This window comes from Amblyomma mixtum, chromosome 10, assembly GCF_055824585.1.
Source record: "Amblyomma mixtum isolate Tamu chromosome 10, ASM5582458v1, whole genome shotgun sequence".
Lineage (NCBI taxonomy): Eukaryota > Metazoa > Arthropoda > Arachnida > Ixodida > Ixodidae > Amblyomma > Amblyomma mixtum.
The window spans coordinates 150985465-151010265 of record NC_143021.1 but is presented as its reverse complement, the minus strand read 5'-3'; the positions used below and the strand labels follow the sequence as shown (position 1 = coordinate 151010265).

The 24801-nt window shown below is 45.3% G+C and overlaps 2 non-coding genes across 2 annotated transcripts; both read right to left on the bottom strand.

The window, feature by feature from the left end:
• Window positions 1-12605: 12605 nt before the first annotated feature.
• Window positions 12606-12677, bottom strand: TRNAW-CCA (transfer RNA tryptophan (anticodon CCA)). The gene has a single exon. It is a non-coding gene; the product is annotated as a tRNA-Trp (tRNA).
• Window positions 12678-23716: 11039 nt separating this feature from the next.
• Window positions 23717-23788, bottom strand: TRNAW-CCA (transfer RNA tryptophan (anticodon CCA)). The gene has a single exon. It is a non-coding gene; the product is annotated as a tRNA-Trp (tRNA).
• Window positions 23789-24801: the final 1013 nt, after the last annotated feature.

Sequence of the window (24801 nt, the reverse complement as noted above, 5' to 3'; positions counted from 1 at the left end):
CCGCACCTCCCATAGAAAGGCGGTGGCGCATCACTTGACCGCTGCACCACTGCGATGGAGTGGTACGAAGGTTCCCAGGGACGTATGCATGCAGAGAATGACCAATCTCGAATATATGGGCCCTAACACATTATTGCTATCCGAACCACTGCCATCCATGAACAATGGATCTGAACATCGAAACCGAAGTGAAAATCGAAGTGCTAGCGCACCTAATTTGCATTTGGTCTAACTACGCAAACGGACCATCATTTTTTCCCGCTTCAAAAGCCTGTGCACTAGAAAAGGGATATATGAGCTACACTGAAGAACAAGAGGCGCAGAGTACAAAAATGTGTGCCCAATGTGAAGTTCTCGCTCCTGTGTTAGGGTCGGAACGAGTTGAACACCTTTTAAATGGCACCACTAGAATTGCAATTGAATCCGAGTTTGAAATCACGCTCGTGTTCCTCCTGTCTGTTTTTACTGTGGCCTTGCCTAACACAATTCTTCTAATTATTTCAGGTGACCTAGAAATGAATCCATTTACCTCTTAGAATTATAATCACCCTGAAAACCCTGTACGTTCACCGCAGTGAGGACGAGTGACTCGAGGCACGCGTTTGCGCTGCGGTAGGCTGTGGGTTTCGATCCACGCCGGTGGGACACGCGTTGACGCCGGTCGGGTGCATAGCTCTAATGCGACTCCGGTTGGTCGCAGCTGGCACCCGACGGCCGAAACTCGGCACACTGTTGGTCGGCAGCGATTGGCTGGGGAGAGGAGAGAAGTGCGCGGAGGAGGTGGAATGCGGTCCTGCTTGTCTTTTTGTATTTTTATTTTAGAGCGAAATCTACGTGAGGGATATCCTTGTGACACAAAGGCTTCGCTAGCAGCGTAATTGCGAACATGTGCAGCGTCTCTTAGAGGGGCCTATGATCGAGGTGGAGAGGACTGCGGGCGTCCTCGAGAACGCGGTGCCACCTGTGGGCATTTGGTCCAGATTGACCGGCGTGTCTGTTCTCGTTAATCAGCAGCGAGATAGTGGGTGTGGTGGAGTGCGATGGAGCACGAACTTGAATGCGAGGCTCCAGAGTTTTACACAGAAGAAATTGCAACTGTAAAGTGTCACCTTCAAAGGTTCGATACAGAACGCTTTCGAGCGGCCCGTGTACGATCCCGCAGCAATCTTGCTTTGCACTGTGAGCAGCCAACTAGACATGCATTTCTTGATGAGCGTCGGCACGTGAGTGCCAAGCGTGTCTGAGCGCTGCTGTGGTGGCGCCCTGGTCACAAGTACAGATGAAATAATAGCTGAGTTTTCAAAATACTACACCTCGTTTTTTTGCTGCCCCTTCAAGCACTGCTGACGATGTTCATTTAGCGCGCTGGTCGTCTACGGTTTCCCCGCTTTGCGAGGATGAGTGCGATATAATGAGTGGTCTTATAATCTTGACTGACTTGGAAGATGCAATTGATCGATTGTCCCTATCCAAAACCCCAGGGCCTGACGGCCTTTCAGGGGAATTTTATAAGACCTTTAAATCTGTGTTATCACCTGTTCTACTACACATTTTCGGGCACAGTATTGATGTTTGGATTTTTGCCGCAGTCATTTACTGAAAGTGATATTGTCTTAATACCGAAAACTGACGACAAGGAAAATCTACGATTTCTAGTAGGTTACAAACCTATCACGTTTCCTAATGTTGATTACAAGATCTTCGCTAAAGTCCTCTACAGCTTGCAATGACTACTTTGATTGGACCTCGTCAAACATGTGGCTTGAGGGGTCGGTCCATACAATCTAATCTACATATAGCGCGCACAGTGTTGCAGTATTGCAGCGACGGTCATGAACAATTAGCATTGCTGCAAATAGACCTGGCGAAGGCATTCGATCAGGTGTCCCATTCGTTTCTTTTTTTTCTTGTAAGTCACGCCAATCTTGTTTCCGTTCTTTCTACTGGGATACGCCTTTGTTACAAAAACTGCCAACGCTCTGGATTCTTAAGGACGGAAGGACTGTCTCTGTCTCACAGCCAGTTGAAATTCAGGTCTGTTCACATTTTACTTGGAGCCACTTATAAACAGTGCCGCTGTCCATGATTTTCGTACTATGGGTCACGAACTGAAGGTGGTAGCCCAAGCGGATGACGTCGCGTTTTTCTGCTCTGATAAGCCAAGCATGGATGAGGTAATTCGTATAACTGAAGACTTCGCTTCAGTGTCAGGAGCTCGAATTAATCGTCCTAAGAGTTCCGGTTTCAGGTTTGGTATGTGGGGTACGACACTTCCGACACTTCCTTGTCGAATATCCTTGCATTCAATGGACACGCACTTCACCAAGGTACCTTGGCTTTCCTTTGAGTGTCTAGAAGCACAGTGCACATTATTGGAAAACCGCGTGCCAACTCTTCAGCGCTATGATCAGGCATTTGTGCCCCATGGTCTTTCGACTATATTCAGGGCGGCCGCATGCAATCTGTTTCTCGGCACTAAAATTTATATCTACTGCAAATTATGCATTGCAGAAGACTTTATATCCAACGTTTCCACAGGGTTTTCACAACTTTTATATGGGGTTCGTCGTTTTAATCATCTAGGCCTGATAACCTTTTCCGGCCTGCAAGCACTGGCGGCCTCAATTAGTCCACTTGTTTGTCCAACAGGTGGTTTCACGTTTAATGTTTTTTGAGACACTATACACGCCCAGCAATGCGGGCATTCCTGCAAGTAAATTTTGTTCATGCTTTGCCGAGCATCACTGTGTCTTCTAATTGTTCTGACGTCCGTGTTTGTGGGGATTCATGCATGAGGTGTATGAAGTCTGTTCGTTCCCTGCTTGTTCGTTTTTCCCCTGAGTTCCTCTTTCTGGTTTCGAGGAAACGGTTGTACAAAAACTTAATCTGTATGCTCTTTCCTCCGCCACTCTATCGCCCTGTTTATTTTGGTTTACCTGGAGATGACGTACTCAAGAGAGTACTTATAATGCCCCTCTCGCCATGTACAAAAACACTTTTCTTTAAGCTACACAATGAGACATTACTAGTTAAAACATGGCGAGAGAAAAAAGGTGTCGATGGGTAGCTGCTGCCTTTGTGATGATCGATTGTAGACATGCAATACTCTTCTGCGACGTTGTGCAACGAACGTTGGAAAAAAGACTTTATTTGACGGTGCATTCTGTACGATTTCTCACTGCACTACCATTTGTTGATGAGGCCTTAGATTGTTTTTTTTAACTGGACTACACATCCTGTGGAAAAAAAGCATGACAGACCTACATTGTGAAACTTTTGTTTCAGCCAAAGACCATGTCTCGAGAATAATTGTGCACCGAAAAGAATTGTATGCCCAGACCGAGTATGTACCGGAGTTGTACTGACTCTTAGTGCTGTGTTGTTCATTGCCTTTTTTCCAGTTCTTTGATGCTTAGATGTGTCGTGTTGTGATGTATAGCTATACGCTATAGCTATGATGTATAGCTATTGACTATTTTCTCGTGGTTGTGTGTTGATGTGCCACTCTTCGTAGAAAGCTCATGTACATAAAACATCGCATAATTGTAATAAATACACTGCTGAAACAAAATAAAATGCGGCGATAGCGTAGTGGTCTCGCTGAGCGGCCCTTGAATGAGATCTGTTCGTGCAGAGGCGGGTTCGACTCCCAGTCATGGACGTCGATTCAATTTCTTTTGCCGTTTGTCATGGTTTGACCTCTAACTCAGCTGAAGGTCAAAACTAGGCACTCGGTGATTGTTGGGCTCGACGCGCCGTCTGCAGCGACGACAGTTGGCGCCAGCGGGACTGGGTTACATGAATAACGGCCGGTTTCAGCACGCTGAGTGTGTGTGTATTTGTGTACGCGTTTGCTTGCGGCGTCCCGTTCTGGGAAGTGTGTTGGTCGCGCACACGTGCGCCCGCCGGTGGCTCCTTACCCTCTCCTTCGAGGTCGAGAAACGGCCGTCGCCCCCTCCTTCACGGCCGAGAGACACTGCTGGCTAACCTTTGCGGCAGCCTTTGTCGGCGGCTGCTGCGGGGGGGAAGCGTGGCGGCGCAACCAGGGGACGGAGGTCCCTAAATCGGTTGTCGGCGGAAACGCGTCTGTTTGGATTCTCAAGTTCGCTCAAAACCGACAGCGGACCGACAACGAAAGGGAGTCCATCATGGTGCGAAACGGCTCCGACTTGACAGCGAGAATGTGTATATCACCTTAGTTGCCGCCAAAGGACTCCTAATTCCACGGAACGATGGGTGAACAAAATACACAAATCGACCACCTGTGCATGGAAGGACCGGCGAGAGTGTGAATGTCCTGCCTTTTTGTCACGGTGGGAGGATCGGCGAGAGGGTGATGTTCCGCCCTTTTGTGGGCGGGTTTCGTCAAGGAATGTGATTGGCGATGTTCGAACAACCAAGTTTCCCCAGATAGGTACCTGGGGAATTGAAAATGTATAAAATGTTGCTTCAGTGTGCTTTTAAAGGAGAGACTCCTGATAACCTGCTATGTAAATAAAATCGTCTATCTTGTCTGGCAGTAACCAGCTGCATCCTATTCCGCACGTTGCTGGAGAGAAGAACAACTTCGGAGACCATCCCGAGGTACGAACCACAGTGCACTAACCTATCTGGCGCAGTCGACAGGATCTCCAGCGATGGGCGAATGAGAGCAGCAGCGGTGGACGGCGAACGAGACTGGTGGCGTGGACGGCGGACCCGAGAACGTCACTGAGGAGCCAGCGGCCTGCCAAAGCGAGTCCCTCCAGGCCTGTGGAAGAAGAGAGCACCGCGGAGCGACTCTTCAGAAGTCAGGCGAGTGCCTCTTGGTTTCCTGTCGGGCGCAGTTGATGACAATGCCATATAACTTGCGAGACAGAGAGGTTAACACCACAGATGCGGAGTCGGACGGGGTTGAAAGCTTGCAGGAGTTGGCGGTGACCAGTGACGCGGTGGGGGATCTGAGTAGCGCCATGGCGGAAACAGCGTCGGAGCAGCAGATGAGAATGCTGGAGCTTCGATTCAAAATTGTTGAAGCAGAAAAAGAAAAGCAACGCTTAATTCTGGAGAGCCTGAAGTTGCGAGCCCAAGAGCGGGCTGAGTCCCACGAAGAGGGTAACAGCGGAGCGCTAGCTGTGGATAGGTCAGAGGAGGATAGGCGCCTAAAATATGCATCCTTATTGAAAGGAGTGCTAGCACCGATGCCGAGTCGGGAATTCCTAGTGCCCGGGTGGTTTGAGGATGTGGAGGCGACTCTTGATTCATATGACGTCCCGTCTGAGTGGCGGTCCGGGCTTGTCTTGCCACAGTTGAGTGAAAGAGCACGCGGTTTGCTTTCTACGTTGACAGCCGAAGAAAGAAAGGACTATAAAAAAATGAAGCAAAGTATTCTAGATGGATTGAGGTTGTCAGCAGCAGAATATAGAAGGATGTTTGAGAGGTCTGCAAAAGCAGCAGATGAGACATGGGGCCAATTCGAAATACGGCTGGGAAACTATTTTGAATACTATACAAAAACCTCGAAGGCTACCACTTTTGCAGTATTAAAGCAGTTAATGGTCACAGACAGCTTGAAGGAGTGCTTAGCAGCTGAGGCACGGGCTCATATTGTTGTCAATGAGAATCAGAGGTTCCTTTCTCCGGGCGAAGTGGCCAAGCTGGCGGAGAGTTTCGACGAAAGCGTGAGATGCAAACCAGGGTCAGCAGCTCATTTTGGAGGCTATCGAAAGAGGCCGAGTGGTGACCAGAAGGAGCGGGCCGGTGCAACACCTCATCAATGGGAGAATTCTACTTTAAGAGGAATGAAAGGACGGTGCTTTGAATGCAAGTCACCAAATCACTTCGCTAGAGATTGCCCCCTTAAAAGGACAGGGGATAAGGCAGGCAGACGAGGCCAAGAAAAACGAGGAGACCGCGCCGTGGTGGCTAAAGTGAATGCTCATTTGGAAGAAATAGCTCCCGCGAATGAGGTTGGCATGCAGGAAACAGAAAGGGTAGGTAGGAATTGCCTCGAAACAGTAACATTGAGAAGTTCGGAACAAAGCATTAATGCTGTGATTGATTCCGGGACTGAAATGACTGTTATCAGGCGAGCTCTAGTGCCGAAGTATGAGGCAGCTGGTTCCACAATAAAGCTGAGGGGAGCTTTCGGCGATGAAGTGAGAGCTGAGCTTGCATATGTGCCTCTCAGAGCAACAGAAGGTGCACCGTTTGTCTCGTTCGACAAGGCACAACCAGCTTTGCTATGTGCGCTGACAGACAAACTGTTGGCCGGAATAGACGCGCTCATAACTCCCGCAGACTACAGACAACTCCTTGAAGAAAGGGCAGTGGTAATCGAAGTTGTTTCGGAGACAGAGATCGAAGGAGGTGAGAAGGAGACGACAGAGCATAAAAATCAGCAGACGGGTGCGTCCTTGGCGGTTACGGGAACAGACGAAGAAGCCGAGAAAAAGCGGAGCGCGCGGCAAGTTTTCCGTGAGGCTCAGGAAAATGACTCGTCGCTGCAGGAGGCTCGGAAGCAGGCTAGAGCTGGCACACAAGGAATGATAATCCAGGATGAGTTACCCTATCACCAGGAGCACGTAGTGGGACGCATGTGCACGCAGTTGGTGCTGCCATCGCCTAAACGACAGGAAGCACTAGTGAGGGCACACGATTCGCCTTGGGCAGGCCATTTGGGAGAGCGAAAGACATTGCAGCGCATAAAAATGTCATTTTATTGGCTGACCATGGGCCGGGAGGTCAAGGAGCATTGTCAGTCCTGCCACCAGTGCCAAATCAGGGCCCCCATGAAAACACAGGACCGTGTACCCATAACGGCATTGGCCAGGGCTAGTGCACCATTTCAGGTGGTATACATGGATTGTATCGGTCCACTGGATCCACCATCAGCAAGGGGACATCGCTACGCACTGTGTGTAGTTAACTTGCATACTAGATGGCCTGAGGTTGTTTGTTTGAGGTCCTTAACAGCTAAGGCCACCTGTGACGCGCTCACCCAGATATTTTCCAGAATGGGAGTGCCAGAGACCATATGCTCAGATCAGGGCACAAATGTTACATCAAATTTAACGCAAATTATGCTGCAGAAAATGGGAGCGACTCCCAGATTTTCCTCTCCCGATCATCCACAAAGTAATGGACTGGTAGAGCGGTGGAACGGCACTTTTAAAAGGATGCTGTTTCACATTGTAAGTGAGCACGGACGCGAGTGGGATCGAATGGTGCCATTCCTGCTTTGGGCTTATAGAGAGGTGCCACATGCCATCACGGGTAAATCACCGTTCGAGCTTATGTATGGTAGGATGCCTGTCGGACCTCTGGCTATACTGCAAAAGACGTGGTCAGGAGACTGGGTTGTTTCCGACTCATTGGCAGTGCCAGCAGCAGACTATCTCGAGAAATTGAGAAATGATCTTGAGGCAGCCAGTAGGGAAGCGGCAAAAAGTCGCGAGCTCACGCAGCAGGCTTATGTGGTGAGGTACAACTTGAGGACCACCGACAAACAATTTTCTCCAGGTGACCAGGTTCTTTGGCTGGAGAAAGAAGACGATGGGAAGTTAATGGCACACTGGAAAGGTCCAGTAACAGTTGTGGAAAAGGTGCGGCCATATAGCTATACGATTGAGCTAAGTGATGGCACGCGCCGATCAGTGCATGCAAATAAGCTTAGGCCATACAACGCGAGGGTCAACACTGTAGGCATAGTATTTGAAGGCGACACGGAGTTTGGAGAACTTCCCGCGTGGTCAGATACAACGACAGCAGTTGAGCAGCTGGAACGGGTAACTCTCAGCCATTTAGATCTGCTGCAGCAAAGGCAGGTAAAGGAACTAATCGGGAAGCACTGTGAGGTGTTCAGTGATGAACCTGGCCGCTGCAACTGGGGAGTGCACAAAATCAAGCTAAAAGATGGGGCGCAGCTGAAGCGTGCGTACCCTTACAAGGTGCCCATGGCACTAAGAAAGGAAGTTGACCGACAGGTGGCAGAGCTAAGGTCGTGGGGTTTGATATATCCGATAGAAAGCTCCCATGCACATCCCGTGGTGTGCGTTGCTAAGAAAGATGGCAGTGTCAGGTTATGCTGTGACTATCGCAAGCTGAATGAAGCAACGGAGCCTGATGCGTTTCCTATGAACCTGCCAGGTGACCTAATTTAAGAGGTAGCGCAGGCAAAGTACATAACCCTGCTCGATATGCTAAGAGGATATTGGCAGATTCCGTTGGACGAAAAAGCCCAGGAGTACACAGCATTTGTCACCTCGTCTGGACAGTACGCTTGGAAGGTTATGCCGTTTGGACTGAGAAATTCGGCAAGCACCTACCAAAGAATAATCAATCAGATCCTTGTACCACACCGTGAATATGCGTGCGCATATATAGATGACATGTGCGTCTTCTCGCAGACATGGGAAGAGCACCTCGAACACCTCGGAAGGGTACTGGCTTCGCTAGCGGCCGCAGGGCTCACAGTTAATGTCACTAAGTGCCATTTCGCGCAAAAGGAAGTGCGGTTTCTGGGTCATATCGTGGGGTCAGGAAAACACGGCGCAGATCCAGAAAAGCTTAGAGCCATTCAAGAAATTCCTGTACCACAAACAAAAAGGCAGCTGCGTAGCTTTTTGGGGCTAGCAAATTATTACCGGGATTACATTCCGGAATATTCAAAGGTGGTGCTACCACTGACGAACCTGACTGGAAAGCGCGTGCTTCAGAAGATACCGTGGAAGGAGGATGCCGAGGGTGCGTTTATAAAAGTAAAGGAGTGTTTGACAAAGGCCGCAGCGTTGAGCGCACCCGATCTGAACAAAGAGTTCATTCTGGCCACTGATGCTTCAGATTATGCCGTCGGAGCATGTCTAGCACAGTTTGATGACGAAGGAAAAGAGCAATCCATTTCATTCCTGAGCAAGAAATTAAGCCCGGCCCAGTCACGATGGGCTACAATCGAGAAAGAAGCCTACGCCATCATTTGGGCGCTGGGAAAGCTTGACACGTGGCTGTTCGGTGCACGAATCAGGGTAATTACCGACCACAATCCCTTGAAATTTCTTACTCTGACCACGCCACTAAGCGCGAAGCTGACAAGGTGGGCGCTGGCTCTCTAGAAGTATAACATTGTAGTGGAGTACAAAAAGGGGTCTCTAAACGCAAATGCCGACGCTATGTCGCGTATGGTCGCCAATGACGAAAGCGAGTAAGATACCGTCGTCCGTTTTCGCGGCCTCGGTTTGCGAGAGGTATGGCATTGTTGGGTGCTGCGTTGGCGGGGGACCGAGGGGTACTTGTTGACAGATGAAGTGGGAGCAATGCGTCGAGCTCCTGTGATTGTTGTGTGCAGCAAGTTCGAAGACTGTGCCGCACAGTTTTGTGGGGAGGTGTTGGGCTCGACGCGCCGTCTGCAGCGATGACAGTGGGCGCCAGCGGGACTGGGTTACGTGAATAACGGCCGGTTTCAGCACGCTGAGTGTGTGTGTATTTGTGTACGCGTTTGCTTGCGGCGTCCCGTTCTGGGAAGTGTGTTGGTCGCGCACACATGCGCCCGCCGGTGGCTCCTTACCCGCTCCTTCGAGGTCGAGAAACGGCCGTCGCCCCCTCCTTCACGGCCGAGAGACACTGCTGGCTAACCTTTGCGGCAGCCTTTGTCGGCGGCTGCTGCGGGGGGGAAGCGTGGCGGCGCAACCAGGGGACGGAGGCCCCTAAATCGGTTGCCGGCGGAAACGCGTCTGTTTGGATTCTCAAGTTCGCTCAAAACCGACAGCGGACCGACAACGAAAGGGAGTCCATCATGGTGCGAAACGGCTCCGACTTGACAGCGAGAATGTGTATATCACCTTAGTTGCCGCCAAAGGACTCCTAATTCCACGGAACGATGGGTGAACAAAATACACAAATCGACCACCTGTGCGTGGGAGGACCGGCGAGAGTGTGAATGTCCCGCGTTTTTGTCACGGTGGGAGGATCGGCGAGAGGGTGATGTTCCGCCCTTTTCTGGGCGGGTTTCGTCAAGGAATGTGATTGGCGATGTTCGAACAACCAAGTTTCCCCAGATAGGTACCTGGGGAATTGAAAATGTATAAAATGTGGCTTCAGTGTGCTTTTAAAGGAGAGACTCCTGATAACCTGCTATGTAAATAAAATCGTCTATCTTGTCTGGCAGTAACCGGCTGCATCTTATTCCGCACGTTGCTGGAGAGAAGAACAACTTCGGAGACCATCCCGAGGTACGAACCACAGTGCACTAACCTATCTGTGATCGAAGCACGAGGTCCCGTAGTGAAGCGTTGGCTTCAAAATGCAATAAAAAGATACGCCTGACATCAGCGCGAAACACGGATGTACGCATGAAATCTTTCTTGAGGTAAGTGCGGTGTATTTTTTATTGATGCATAAAAAAGGTTTAGGTTTATGGGGTTTAACGTCCCAAAGCGACTAAGGCTATGAGAGACGCCGTAGTGGAGGGCTCCGAAAATTTGGACCACCTGGGGTTCTTTAACGTGCACTGACATCGCACAGTACACGGGCCTCTGGAATTTTGATGCATAAAAAAGAAACGCTGACCGGATCCGTTCAACGTATCCTGGAAAAAAATGTCCTGCGGCTGTGTGCAACGTACCTAAGCCACTAAAGGTGAAAAGGAAAATTGCATGACTTAGGGAATTTTTTTTTTTATTTTTTATTTATTTTTATTTATTCATTCATTTTTAGGCAATACAAGTATTGCCCACGAGGCAAGACAAAGGAGACTTTTGGTCTCCTGACTAGGTCTTGGCCTCACCGGTCGCAGCAGAGGCAGTAGTACATAACATATCACCTTAAGCATACATCCTAATCACGATCGGATCAGATGATTATATAATCCTACATGCAATACACATATGCACAAGCTGAGAGACATAAATGACACTGCTTAATAGCGACATGAAGAAACATAGGAATATTTAACAAAAACAAACAAACAAGAACATCAATGATCCAATAGGATGCGTGCTCTTTGCCTAAACTGATATACAGATGTAACATTTTTTGCAGTAGCTATTATATCTGGATAGGAATTGCAGAACTTTGAAATTTGATGCTCGAAAGTTTGTGTACCATAATTTGTTCTTGGCCTTTCTGTCAGTAAGGTAGTACGGCGCAATGAATAACCGGTATCTCTATCAAGGTAGAGATTACAAAACGCCACAGAATTTGTTGTCAGCTCTTTATATATATATATACAGACTCAGTTTCAGGTGATATGAAAACATGAAAGACGGTAGATTGTGGCGGATCATAAGCTCAGAAGCACTGACTTGTCCGTTTTCTGGCTGAAATAAACGTGCAGCTTTCCGAATGAGCACACATAGTCTTTCGCGATTAGTTTTTGTGGCAGTTCCCCATACCAACAGACAATAATTTATATGAGATTGAACAAGAGAAAAATACAGTCGCGAGTTGAGCCAAACCGGCAACAGATTACGAAGCCTGTACAGCATGCCAACTGATTTTGCATCCTTGATGCGCACATGATTAACATGATATGACCAACTAAGTTTACTGTCAAAGGTAACTCCTAAGAACGAAAGATTTTCAACCTGTTCAATCACAGAAGTTCGAAACGACAGTCTCACAACATGGAATATGGGCTTACTTTTTGCACAAAGCAACATAAACTTCGTTTTATTTGTATTTAATCGGAGTTCATTTAGGAAAAGCCACGTGCTAAGTTCCAGTATCCAAGTATTAGAAATAATTTCAAATTGTTTAAGATTTTCACCATGAAAGAAAACGTTAGTATCATCGGCATATAAAATTATATCATTGGTTGAAGGAATGTTTACTATATCATTAATGTAAATAATGAAAAGTAAAGGTCCTAATATATATCCCTGTGGAACTCCATATTTTATAACACTCATTGCGGATGAAACACCGTGCACTCATGTATACTGCAGTCTCGACTGAAGATAACTACGCATTTGCTGGTGTGCAACACCCCATATTCCACATAACTCAAGTTTTCGTAATAAAATGTTGTGTTTGATGGAATCAAATGCTTTTCGAAAGTCTAAAAAAGTTCCTACAGTAAAAAGCTTGCTCTCTATATTGCTAAGAATGCTATTTTTAACTCGTAGTAATGCAGATTCAGTCGACTTGGCTTTTTCGAACCCATATTGACAGTTCGTAATTACATGCAGTGATTAAAGAAAGTTAGTCAAACGGACATATGTAATACGTTCTGTGACTTTCGAAAAAAGTGGAAGAACCGTAATACGCCTATAATTACTTAGATGATTTATATTATGATTTATACAACCTGAAATAAAATTAGACACATTGTGTTTCGGCCCCTTGCAGTAATTTTTCTTTTTAACTTGGTTCGATATAGAGGGAACCCCTCGTTCCGTTCTTGATGAAACATTTAAAGTGACTGGAAAATGTTCGACGTATTTTTTTTTCTTTATTGCATTTTCACAACGGGTACAAAGAAGTAAAACATGTCAGCAACACTTACACTGACACGGCAGGTTAATGTATGAATGGCGGTCATACAATCATTCATCAAAATTAAGACCCTCACTGAGGAACTAACAATATAGGTTCTTTTTAGCGACGATTATAACCCATGAAAAAAATAAATGTGACCCGTACGTGATTCGAACACGCAACCTTCTGATCTGGAGTCAGACGCGCTACCGTTGCGCCAACGAGTCAGTTTTTTTTCTTTCATGGTATTTATTTACATGGTTTTGTATACAAAGCATATATATACATATGTGTGTGTGTATATACACACACAAAAACAACTATTTACACAGCACCTAGGTAGGCGCTACGTGGCAGAAACATAATAGTAACATATTATAACTAAAAGGCCGGTAAAGATATACAGCGCATCAGGAGAGGAAACCAATCCGGTACAAAGTCCGATTTTTTGTAAATGTCCGTTACCTGCAGCAACATTCGGCTAAAGTGAATTCTGGGCGAAACAACAGAAAGCTACAGAAAGATTTCCTCCTAAATTCCTACAGTGTGCGCTACCTTGTTGTTTCCCAACCTGACTCGAATCCTTATGATATGATTCTTCTGATTGGACTTCATAGTCTTTGGAAAACGCGCATGCAAGATCGCAACGTTGAACCTGTTGCGCCAACGAGTCAGGCATGCTTGGTTGGCAGCAAGCGCAGTTATTGGGAGTGCACGTATCAGAGCTTGTCTGCGGCTGTGCATGGCCAGCTTTCTTCTTTCGTCATTTGCCTTGATAAGGGCCTGCCCTTCCATAGAACAGATAGTCTCAGCTATTGAGTAGACGTAACACGAAATCTGCTTTCGCTTTTGGCCGATGACGGCTTCAAAAACTGGCTGATTACTTTGAACTCTTGAAGTGATGCATCAGAAATTCATGAACGCACGTCTAACAAAACACTGTACAGAACACGCAATGGAAACTGCGGAAGCACTACGATGCATGTCAATAAGTATCTTTTGAGCCGCTCTTGCGTGAAACGTACGCTGTCAAGAGACTCGCCCGAGTGCTTTTTCGTGGTTTAACTTTTATAGCACGCACATTTTATGAGAAAACAGAATTTAGTTCTTTCAACCGCAAGCAAGGAAATTGATTACTAAATTTCGTGACAGCTTTTAACTTTAAAGTTTCCTTTCTCGAGATCGAGCGACGAGGCAACCGGTATGGGCAGAATGCTTCGTGCGAGAGCGCCGATCAACTCACGCGAACATGGAGCTAACTCATGAGCTATCGGCAGTAAGATCGTCATGCGCCACGGCGTATACAGTCTTAGGACGTAAATTCTCCACTTCATAGCAGGCATCAGATAATTACACGCATACAATTACGAACAAAACAGAACAGCATAGTGGGAGACCTTGAAAGCAAACTGATTACTTAACCTTTTCCTGGAACATATTTTGTGCATAATTCTTGGGTTTTCTTCACTCGTCTCCTGTTTCTTTTGAATTTCGGGCAAGGGTCTATTTTATTTTTTTTTTGCTTTCTGGCGTGCCCAGGAAGCGGCTTGGAGGCTTGATATAACAGCTTTAATATCCACGTCCAATCAACGTTTATGTCTCTTTTTGCCCATAGATGTAACGGTTTTTCTCAAGTGTCAAATCTATCTCTCTCTAAATTGCATTTAGAACTTCATCACACGTCCTTGATCCACTGGAGATCTTTCGAATGCAGTTTTCCACCACTTCTGATATGGACATTAAATACCAAATTTCGTGCTGCATGTTATGTTTTCGTGGACCGCCTTCATTCTGTCCTCTATGCCCAATCATTACGATGAACGTCTTATGACCGCTACAAATACTCTTTTTACTTCCTCGTCTATTTTCATTACATTCAGCCTTCCATATAAACATATTGCCATTATGCAGTATTCAATGCTGGAGTGGGAAGCACTCGATTCCCAAGTCATCCCTTTTTATTTTTTGTAAAAAAGTCGTTTTGCTGACCCATGGTCAACATCATTTTCGGTTGAAGTCTAGTTATCCATCTAGTTATTCTATGCGAGCGTTCATATTATCAGTATCAGAACGTCTCCTTTGCCTCGTATTTGTTTCATATCTTCGGATAGGCATTTAAACAAAACTTCGGTTCTCTCCGTGTTGTTGCTTCTGGTCCACAAGTAGATTACTCCTTCTTTGCGTGCTTTATTATATTTGAAGTTTCAAGTTTGAGGTTTATTTTCCTTCAAATAAATGAAAGAGGGAACTGTGACAAAAGGCGGTAAGGCCTGACGAGGTCACAGTTCCCCAATACAGTTCATGCAGCAGTGTGCAGCACATAACAAAATTTAAAGTAATATGACAAAAATACATTGGGACAAAAAAAAACATTGCAGCAAGCGACAGTATTTCAATAATAAATAAAACAAAGACAGTGCACCATAAATCATATCAAAGGTAGTATATAAACATGGCAGGAGGTCACAAAAGGAAACGCAAACACACAAACAATTTAACATGAAAACAAGAGATGCTACGCTAAGTAAAACCGAAATTATATTGCGTCAGTGCTGATTAGTAACCTTTTGATGTCTTTTTTAAACTTGTTCTTTGGGAAATCAAACATGACACTTAGAGATGGGTTATTGAGAACGACTGGAATCTGATAATCGAGCTTTTGTTTTCCGTAATTTGTCCTTGTTTTAGGGACCAAGTTTCTGTGTTGCCGAAGGGGGTATTTACTAGGAGGGCGGTTCGGAGCAATGGAATATAAACGATTACGATGGATGTGCAGTAACAGGCGAAATATGTAAACATGGTTTGCGTTAAGTAAATTATGTTTATGATAGAGTGGTGATGTTGGTAGGTTTTCCGGCCTACCATGGTAACCCTCAATAGCCCGTAATGCCTTCTTTTGCAAAATCAGTAACTTTTGAAAATTACCTATTGTTGTAGTGCCCCAGACCAGTGCACAATACGACAATTTGGAAAAAAATAGTGCATAGTATATGGACACTTTTAGGGAAACGGGCAAGAGATCGCTGATCCTGTAAAGACAACCAACAGTTTTACTGAGGTCAGTGAGAAGTTTGGAAATGTGTGTGTTCCATGAGAAATGTTCATTAAACCAGACACCAAGAAACTTTTGAGTTGTTACCTGTTGCAGTTTTGTATTGGCATATGTAAGGTTAAGAGTTCAATGAACAGGGGCATTAATAGGCCTGAAAATTATGTACCTGGTTTTTGACAAGTTTAAACTAAACTTATTCGCCTGCATCCAAGTGTATAATTTTACCAAATAAGTGTTTACGATATTTTCTAATTCTGGCAGAGTATGTGATGTGAAAAAAACATTTGTATCGTCAGCGTACATAACCAAGTCTGGAGAATCAGGTATGTTACAGATATCGTTAATATACAATAAAAACAAAAGTGGACCTAATATAGACCCCTGAGGAACCCCTTGGGTTATGTACAAACGGTTCGAGACAAAATTATTCCATTTAACGTACTGTATCCTGTTAGTTAAGTAGCTTTTCAGCAGGTTTAGAGCTATTCCGCGTATACCGTAACTGATCAGTTTACTTAAAAGAATATCATGCTGTACGCAGTCAAAAGCTTTCCGCAGGTCAGACCAAGAGTGTATGCTCTGGATTCAATGTTATCAATAATCTTTTCTTTAACGGCGAGTAAAGCTTGCTCAGTCGATTTATGTTTCAAAAAGCCATACTGAGAGGGGTTAATAATGTTATGAACGCTAAGGAACTTTTATAATCTGCTATTAATGGCTCCTTCAAACACCTTCGATAACACTGATAAGACGGAGATCGGGCGATAGTTCGTGATTTCATTTCTGTTTCCTCCTTTATATATAGGACAAGCACGAGCAACCTTCAATTCATCTGGGAACACACCACATGTGAGCATCAGATTTATAATATACGCTAAAACATCGCTTATTAATCCAGACACATACTTCAAAGGTACAGCTTTGATGTCGTCATGGCCTGTTGAAACATTGTTTTTTATTTTCCCAATGTAGGCAGCTACTTCTTGTGGGATCACAGGCAGCAACGAAATAGAGTTAGGTAAAGGGACAATGAGGTTGCTTACGGGAGCATTAGAGAGAGCTTGTTCTAATGTAAGCTTGCAAGCTTCAATGAAGAAGTGGTTTATGGTGTTAGCTAATTGAGTTCCGTTAGTTTCGGAATTAGTTGCAGCGAATTATGAGTTATCCCTGCACTTGTGTTTGTTTAATAGTTCGTTAATCTCGCTCCAAACTTTCTTGCGATCATTGTAAATTCTGGAAAACCGTTTTGTATAGTAAACTGCTTTTGCCGACTTGAGGTCTTTATTTAGTTTATTTCTGAATTTTTTGAACTCTCTAAAAAGCGCAGCATCGCGAGTACGTACAAAGTCATGATACATTTTATTTTTAATACGTATCCTGTTATATAACACTTTATCAACCCACGGCTTTCTGGATTTTCGAAAATTGTGTTTTACCTCGATTGCAGGAAACGCAGCATTATAACATTCAATGAATTTTGCAATAAAAGCAGTATACGCCTCGTTAACTTCAGATATGCTGTATACGTTCTCCCAACACATATTCTGTATAAGAGTCGTAAATTTGGCTAGATTTTCATCAGAAATGACTCTAGTTACCCTCGAGGCATTTTTAGATACTGACGTAATGCGTTTTACAGGAAGAAAACAAAAAATCGGGATGTGATCACTGATTTCAGAGGATAACAGGCCTGACTCAGTTTCTGGAGACACTATACTTGTGACACAAACATCCAACAGGGAAGCTGTAGCAACGGTAATTCTAGTAGGTATGTTTATAGTATTTAAACAACCATTAGATGCAAAAGGCTATTAAATTCGCGCGTACTGTGATCATCGTGTATGAGGTTAATGTTAATGTCACCCATTATTACAAAAGGCAACCGGGAATCTGCGAGGTTCAAGAGTAAGCTTTCAAGAAACTTGAAAAATAGTAGTTTGTTCCCTGCGGGAGGTCTGTACACAACAGCTACAATGACACTGGAGAGTGATACGGCTAAACACCCAACATTGGAATTTGTCACAGAAATTTCGTTTAACACAAAATGTGGATAACAACTCTTTACGTACACGGCAAGACCACCACCTCTCATATTCAAACGAAGGAGGCCATGATACTGGTAATCCTTGAATGGAAGATGATCATCATGTGTTGTAAGCCATGTTTCGGTAAACAAAAGTACATCAAACGGTCGGTTTATAGACCCAAGAAACATGTCTAGACAGTCGCGTTTGTTCTTCATACTGCGAACATTAACATGCATAGCAGAGAACATATCTGTGAGAGGAGAAACCTTATTGTTAAAGCAAGAAGTATCGCAAAGAATACATTGGGGCGGGCAATCCATGCCAACGAGTGGCTAGTCACTAGCTGACAAAGATGTGGATGCCTACTCGGTCGTTTTATTCAGGTCAGATCGTGCACAAATTTTGATTGTGTCAGACGTTTCATCCCTGCGTGCAAAAATTTTGCCTCCGTTCGTCCAAACAAATTTCCAACGTACTTCCTTCTTACGGGCAATAGTTGCTCCCAGCAGTTGTTTGTTGCCGTAAGTCAAATGTTCATTGACATAGATGCGCCCGCTATCAGTGAGGCCAAGGTCCTTGTTAGACAGCTCGTCCTTTCTAGCCTTAGAAAGAAATGCTTGACGCTTATCTCGGCGAACAAAGCGGACCAAAATGTTGGTTTCGCCTTTAGTGCTTGTGGGAATTCTGTGACACGTGTCTAAGTCGGCGGTAGAAACTTGTTCATTGATGGCCTCGCCAAGTTTCTCAATTACTTCCCGGGGTTCAATATCTGACTTCACACCTTTGATCTCTAGGTTGTTTAGGCGTCCGCATTGTTCAAGTTCGTCCACTTTTTGAGCCAAGCGTTTGTTTTCAGCTCGAAGATTTTCGTTGCAGCTTACAAGATCAGCAATCTCCTTTCTTCAGCAATCGATACATACCCCTAACATTGTTTATTTACTCTATGCAAAGTGAGTCCATGTCTCAGCAACATTCCTACTCCTCCGCCATTTCGTTATCAAGCCTGCCTATTCCAACCTTACCAGCTGTAGCCCGGGATAAGCGGAGCTTTTTGGAGGTCCCTGAGGTGCGCTTCCCTGAACCCATAAATTTCTATATAATTCATTTCATTCCTCCGCAGTGGCTATACTATATCTCCTCCTTCTCGGTAACAACCTCCGGATAGGTCCCGCGGTAACCAGTCTACGGTGACGCATTAACACGCTCCGTCCAGACTAACTAAACTACAACAGTGGCCCTTCCCCGCATTTAGCCGTTGTGTGTTTGTGCGCCCGGCTGCAGCCTGTTTTATGGTTGGTTGCTCACCTGCCCACCGTGTCAGGCGACCATTCATTAAATCGTGATAGGCTGCTAGGAAAGATCAACCTTGGGCGCAACCCTTCCAAAGCAGCCGGAGTCCTAAAGAAGGCAGCACCCCCCATAGAAAGGCGGTGGCGCATCACCTCACCGCTGCACCACTGCGGTGGAGTGGTAGGACGATTCCCAGGATCGTATGCGTGTAGAGAATGACCAATCTCGAATATATGGGCCTTAACCCATTATTACTATCCGAACCACTGCCATCCATGAACAATGGATCTGAATATCGAAACCGAAGTGAAAATCGAAGTTCTAGCGCACCTAATTTGCATGTGGTCTAACTACGCAAATCGACCATCATTTTTTCCGACTTCAAAAGCCTGTGCACTTGAAAAGGGATATATGAGCTACTCTGAAGAACAAGAGGCGCAGAGTACAAAAATGTGTGCCCAATGTGAAGTTTTCGCTCCTGTGTTAGGGTCGGAACGAGTTGAACACTTTCTAAATGGCACCACTAGAATTGCAATTGAATCCGAGTTAGAAATCACGCTCGTCTTCCTCCTGTCTGTTTTTACTGTGGCCGTGCCTAACACAATTCTTCTAATTATTTCAGGTGACCTAAAAATGAATTCATTTACCTTGTAGAAATATAATCACCTTGAAATCCCTGTACCTTCACCTTCACCGCAGTGGTGGCGAGTGACTCGAGGCGCGCGTTTGGGCTGCGGTAGGCTGTGGGTTCCGATCCACGCCGGTGGAACATGCGTTGAGGCCGGTCGGGTGCATAGCGCCAATGCGGCCCCAGTTGGTCGCAGCTGGCACCCGACGGCCGAAACTCGGCACACTGTTGGTCGGCAGTGGTTGGCTGGGGAGAGGAGAGAAGTGCGCGGTGGAGGTGGAATGCGGTCCTGCTTGTCTTTTTGTACTTTTATTTTAGAGCGAAATCTACGTGAGGGATATCCCTTTTGACACAAAGGCTTCGCTAGCAGCGTAATTGCGAACATGTGCAGCGCCTCTTACAGGGGCCTATGATTGAGGTCGACAGGACTGCGGCCGTCCTCGAGAACGCTCTGCCACCTTTGGCCGCATTTGGTCCAGACTGACCTGCGTGTCTGTTCTCTTTAATCGGTAGTGAGATAGCGGGTGTGGTGATCGAGCACGAACTTGAATGCGAGGCTCCATGGTTGTACACAGAAGAAATTGCAACTGTAAAGTGTCACCTTCAAAGGTTCGATACAGAACGCTTTCAGCGGCCCGTGTACGCTCCCGCAGCAATCTTGCTTTGGACTGTGAGCAGCCAACTAGACATGCATTTCTTGATGAGCGTCGGCACGTGAGTGCCAAGCGTGTCTCTGAGCTCTGCTGTGGTGGCGCCCTGGTGCCGAGCACAGATGAAATAGTAACCGAGTTTTCGAAATACTACATCTCGCTTCTTGCTGCCGCTTCAAGCACTGCTGACGATGTTCATTTAGCGCGTTGGTAGTCTATGGTTTCCCCGCTTTGTGAGGATGAGTGCGAGATAATAAGTGGTCTTATAACCTTGGCTGAATAGGAAGATGCAATTGATCGATTACCACTTTGAAAATCCCGTGCCCTGATGGCCGCTCGGGGAATTTTATACGACCTTTAAATCTGTGTTATCCCCTGTCCTACTCCAAAATTTTGAGCAGAGTATAGATGTTGGATTTTTGCCGCAGTCATTTACCAAAAGTCATATTTTCTTAATACAGAAAACTGACGATAAGCAGGAACTAAGTTTTGTAGATGGGTACAGACCTATCACGGTTTCTAATGTGGATAACAAGATCTTCGATAATGTCCTCTACAGCTTGCAATGGCTACTTTGATTGGACCTCATCAAACATGGGGCTTGAGGGGTCGGTCCATACAATCTAATCTACATACAGCGCGCACAGTGTTGCAGTATTTCAGCGACGCTATTGAAGAATTATCATTGCTGGAAATTGACCTGGCGACGGCGTTCGATCTGGTGTCCCAACCGTTTCTTTTTTCTCTTCTAAATCATGTCAATATAGGTTCAGTTCTTTCTACTCGAATACGCCTTTGTTAAAAAAAAAAAACTCTTCAACGGTTTTGATTTTTAATAGCTGTCTCTCACAACCAGTTCAAATTCAGTCCTCTGTGAAACATGGTTTCCCACTGTCTGCACTTCTGTTCGGATTGCATTTGGGGCACATTTGTCTAAGTGGTATAAACTGTGCAGCTGTCCATGGTTTTCGTATTATGGGTCACGTACTGAAGGTGTTAGCATACGCGGGTGACCTCGCGTTTCTCTGCACTGATAAGCCAAGCATCGATGAGGTTATTAGCTCAACGGAAGACTTCGCTTCAGTGTCAGGGGTTCGAATTAATAGTTCTAAGAGTTGCGATCCCTGGTTTGGTATGTGGGGAACGACACCTGCGGAATATGGGGGTATACAATGGACACGCACGTCACCAAAGTGCCTTGGCGTTCCTTTCAGTACCTATAATCACAGTGCACATTATTAGACCGCGTGCCAACTCTTCAGCGCTATGCTCAGTCATTTGTGCCCCATGGTCTCTCGATTTTTGGCAGGGCGGCCGCATGTAATCTGTTCCTCGGGACTAAAATTTATTTGTACTGCAAATTATGCATTGCACAAGACTTTATATCCAACGTTTCCACAGAGTTTTTACAACTTTTATATGGGGTTCGTCTTTTTAATCATCTAGGCCTGATAACCTTTTCCGGCCTGCAAGCACTGGCGGCCTCAATTAGTCCTCACATTTTTCCGACAGGTGGTTTCACGTTTCATGTTTTTTCGAGACACTACACGCCCAGCAATGCGGGCATTCCTGCAAGTAAATTTAGTTCATGCTTTGCCGAGCATCACTGTGTCTTCTAATGGTTCTGACGTCCGTGTTTGTGGGGATTCATGCATGAGGTGAATGAAGTCTGTTCGTTTCCTACTTGTTCGTTTTTCCCCTGAGTTCCCTTTTTCTGTGTCGAGGAAACGGTTCTACAAGGACTTCATTTATATGCTCTTTCTTCCGCCAACTATTGCTCGGTGTGTTTTGGTTTACCGGGAACATTGCGTACTCAAGAGAGTACGTAAATGCCCCACTCGCCATGTACAAAAACATTTTTCTTTAAGCTGCACACTGAGACATTACCAGTTAAAACATGGCTAGTGAAAAAGGTATTTTCGTGTCTACGGTGACCTGTCGCCTTTGTGATGCTCCTGAAACGATTGAGCATAGTTTCATCCATTCTAAAGATGCAATACTCTTCTGGGACATCATGCAACAGACGTTGAGAAAAAAAGGCTTAATTTGACGCCTCATTCAGTACGATTTCTCACTGCACTACCATTTGGTGATGAACCCTTAGATATGTTTTTTTAATTGGATTACACAGTCTTTGGAAAACACGCATGATGGACCGACATTGTGAAACTTGTTTCTGCCAAAGACCATGTCTCTAGAATAATTGTACACCTAAAAGAATTGTATCCCCAGACCGAGTATGTACCGGAGTGGTACTGACTCTTTGTGCTGTGTTTTTCTTTGCCTTTTTTTTCTAGGTCTTTGTTGCTTAGATGTGTCGTGTTATGATGTATAGCTATGTATAGCTATACACTATAGCGTATAACTATAGCTATACGCTATAGCTATGATGTATAGCTTTTGACTATTTTCTCGTAGTTGTGTGTTGATGTGCCACTCTTTGTAGAAAGCTCATGTACATAAAACATCGCGTAATTGTAATAAATACACTGCTGAAACAAAAAAAATGCGCCGATAGCCTAGTGGTCTCGCGGAGAGGCCCTTAAATTAGATCTGTTCGTGCAGCCGCGGGTTCGACTCCCAGTCATGGATATTGATTCAATTTCTTTTCCATGGTTTGACCTCTAACTCAGGTGAAGGTCAAAACTGAGCACCCGGCGATCGAAACACGAGGCCCAATAGTGAAGCTCTCGCTTCGAAATGCAATAGAAAGGTGCGCCTTAGTTTTGTCGAAATACGGACGCAGGCATGAAATGTTTCTTAAGTGCGGCGTGCATAAAAAAGAAATGCTGCCCTGATCCGTTCAACTTATCCTGGAAAAAATAATGTACTGTGGCTCCGTCCAACGCACCTAAGCCGCTACAGTCAGAAAGAAAAAAATTCAGTGGCACTTTGGCTCTCTAAATTGCTGCAAGGTGAAGGCCTTTCCAGGCGCACTGTTTGGCATTGACAGCTAGACTCTTTGTGCTGTGCTAGTGCTTTATTTGACTGCACACTTTGACTACACATTGCAACTACACACTGACTGCCGACTTTGACTGCCTCCTTAGCCCGACTCTCTCTTTGCTTCGATGAGTTTGGTTGTATCCATGGCTCTGTTCACGGTAATGAGGTAAGTAATGTAGTCACCCATGGATGCCTTAAGCCCCCTGTCGGAGCGGACGACAACTATTTTTCTTATTATTCGTCCTCTGCTCCAACAGGGGGCGTCAGGCATCTGTGGGTGGCCTCATTAATTCAAATCAGCGCAATCTTTCGTCATAACCATTTCCAACAACCGAAAAGCGTGACACCTCTGCTGACAACTTTCTGTCGGCAACGATGAGGCACTAAAGGCTATCGCCTTAAAAACTGCATGACTTAAGGAATGATTTGTGCCAACTGAAATAAAATTAGTCACGTTATGTTTCGGCCCCTTGAAATAATTTTAGTTTTTAACTTGGTTCGATATGCAGGGAACCCCTCGTTCAGTTCTTGATGGACCATTTGAAGCGATTGGAAAATTTTCGATGTATGACTGACCGCCATATAATCATTCTTCAAAATCAAGAGCCTGACTGAGGAACTAACAAAATAAGTTCTCTTTGGCGACGATTATAACACACGAAAAAAATAAAAGTGACCCGTACGTGATTCGAACAAGCAACCTTCTGATCTGGAGTCAGACGCGCTACCGTTGCGCCAACGAGTCAGATATGCGCTCGCAGCAGCAAACGCAGTTGTTGGGAATACACTTATCAGAGCTTGTGTGCGGCTTTGTATGGTCAGCTTTCTTCTGTCATCATTTGCCTTAATAAGGGCCAGTTTTCCCAAAGAACAGATACCAGATACTCTCGGCTATTAGGGTCACAGAACCCCAAACCTTTTTTTCTCTTTCGGCCGATGTCGCCTTCGTATATTTGTGTGAAGAACTGGCTGATTACCGTGTACTCTTGCAATGGTGCAACAGAAATTCTTGAAACGCGCATTCCACAAAACTCAGCACTGACCACGCAGTGGAAACTAGGAAAGCACTGCGATGCAGCTTATTAAGTATTTTTTGGAGTGCTCTTGCGAGAAACCTACGCTGTCAAAACATTCGTCCTGGGTGTTTGGCGTGGTTGGAACTTTTGAAGCCCGCACCTTTTATGAGAAAACAAAACTTAGTTTTCTTGAATGGTTTGGTTTGGTTTGTAGGGGTTTAACGTTCTAAAGAGACTGAGGCTATGATGGATACCGTAGTGAGGAGGCAAGGAAATTCATTAAAGTTTGTTTCCTGAAAACGTTTAATTTTCTTTTAAACTTTTCTTTTCTTTGAAGCCGGTGTCTTACTTTTATCGATAATTTGGTTGATGGACATTGCTATGAACAGCTATATTTTTTTCACCTGTCTGCTTTATCACAAACCAATATAACTGAATATCGGCCAATGTCGCTTTGACGACACAATGAAAACGTTAGGCATGCAGCTTGCACTCAGCCTTGGCTAGAGCCTGTAGCAGCTTCTTTAAAGGCGGTTTTCTGAACCCGAAAAATGAAACACCGGAGGAATAAACAGAGAGCCTTTTGCTCGCAGATATTTCATGGAGCCGAGACCAGGAACCGCGCCGCCACCCCATTTCCACTCCGGCTTAGTAAAAACACTCCCGTAAACTGTCACCGCACTCTGCTTGTGAGTGAGAAAACTCTAATATGCACGTGAGAACAGGCGCTGCGATTGTTTCT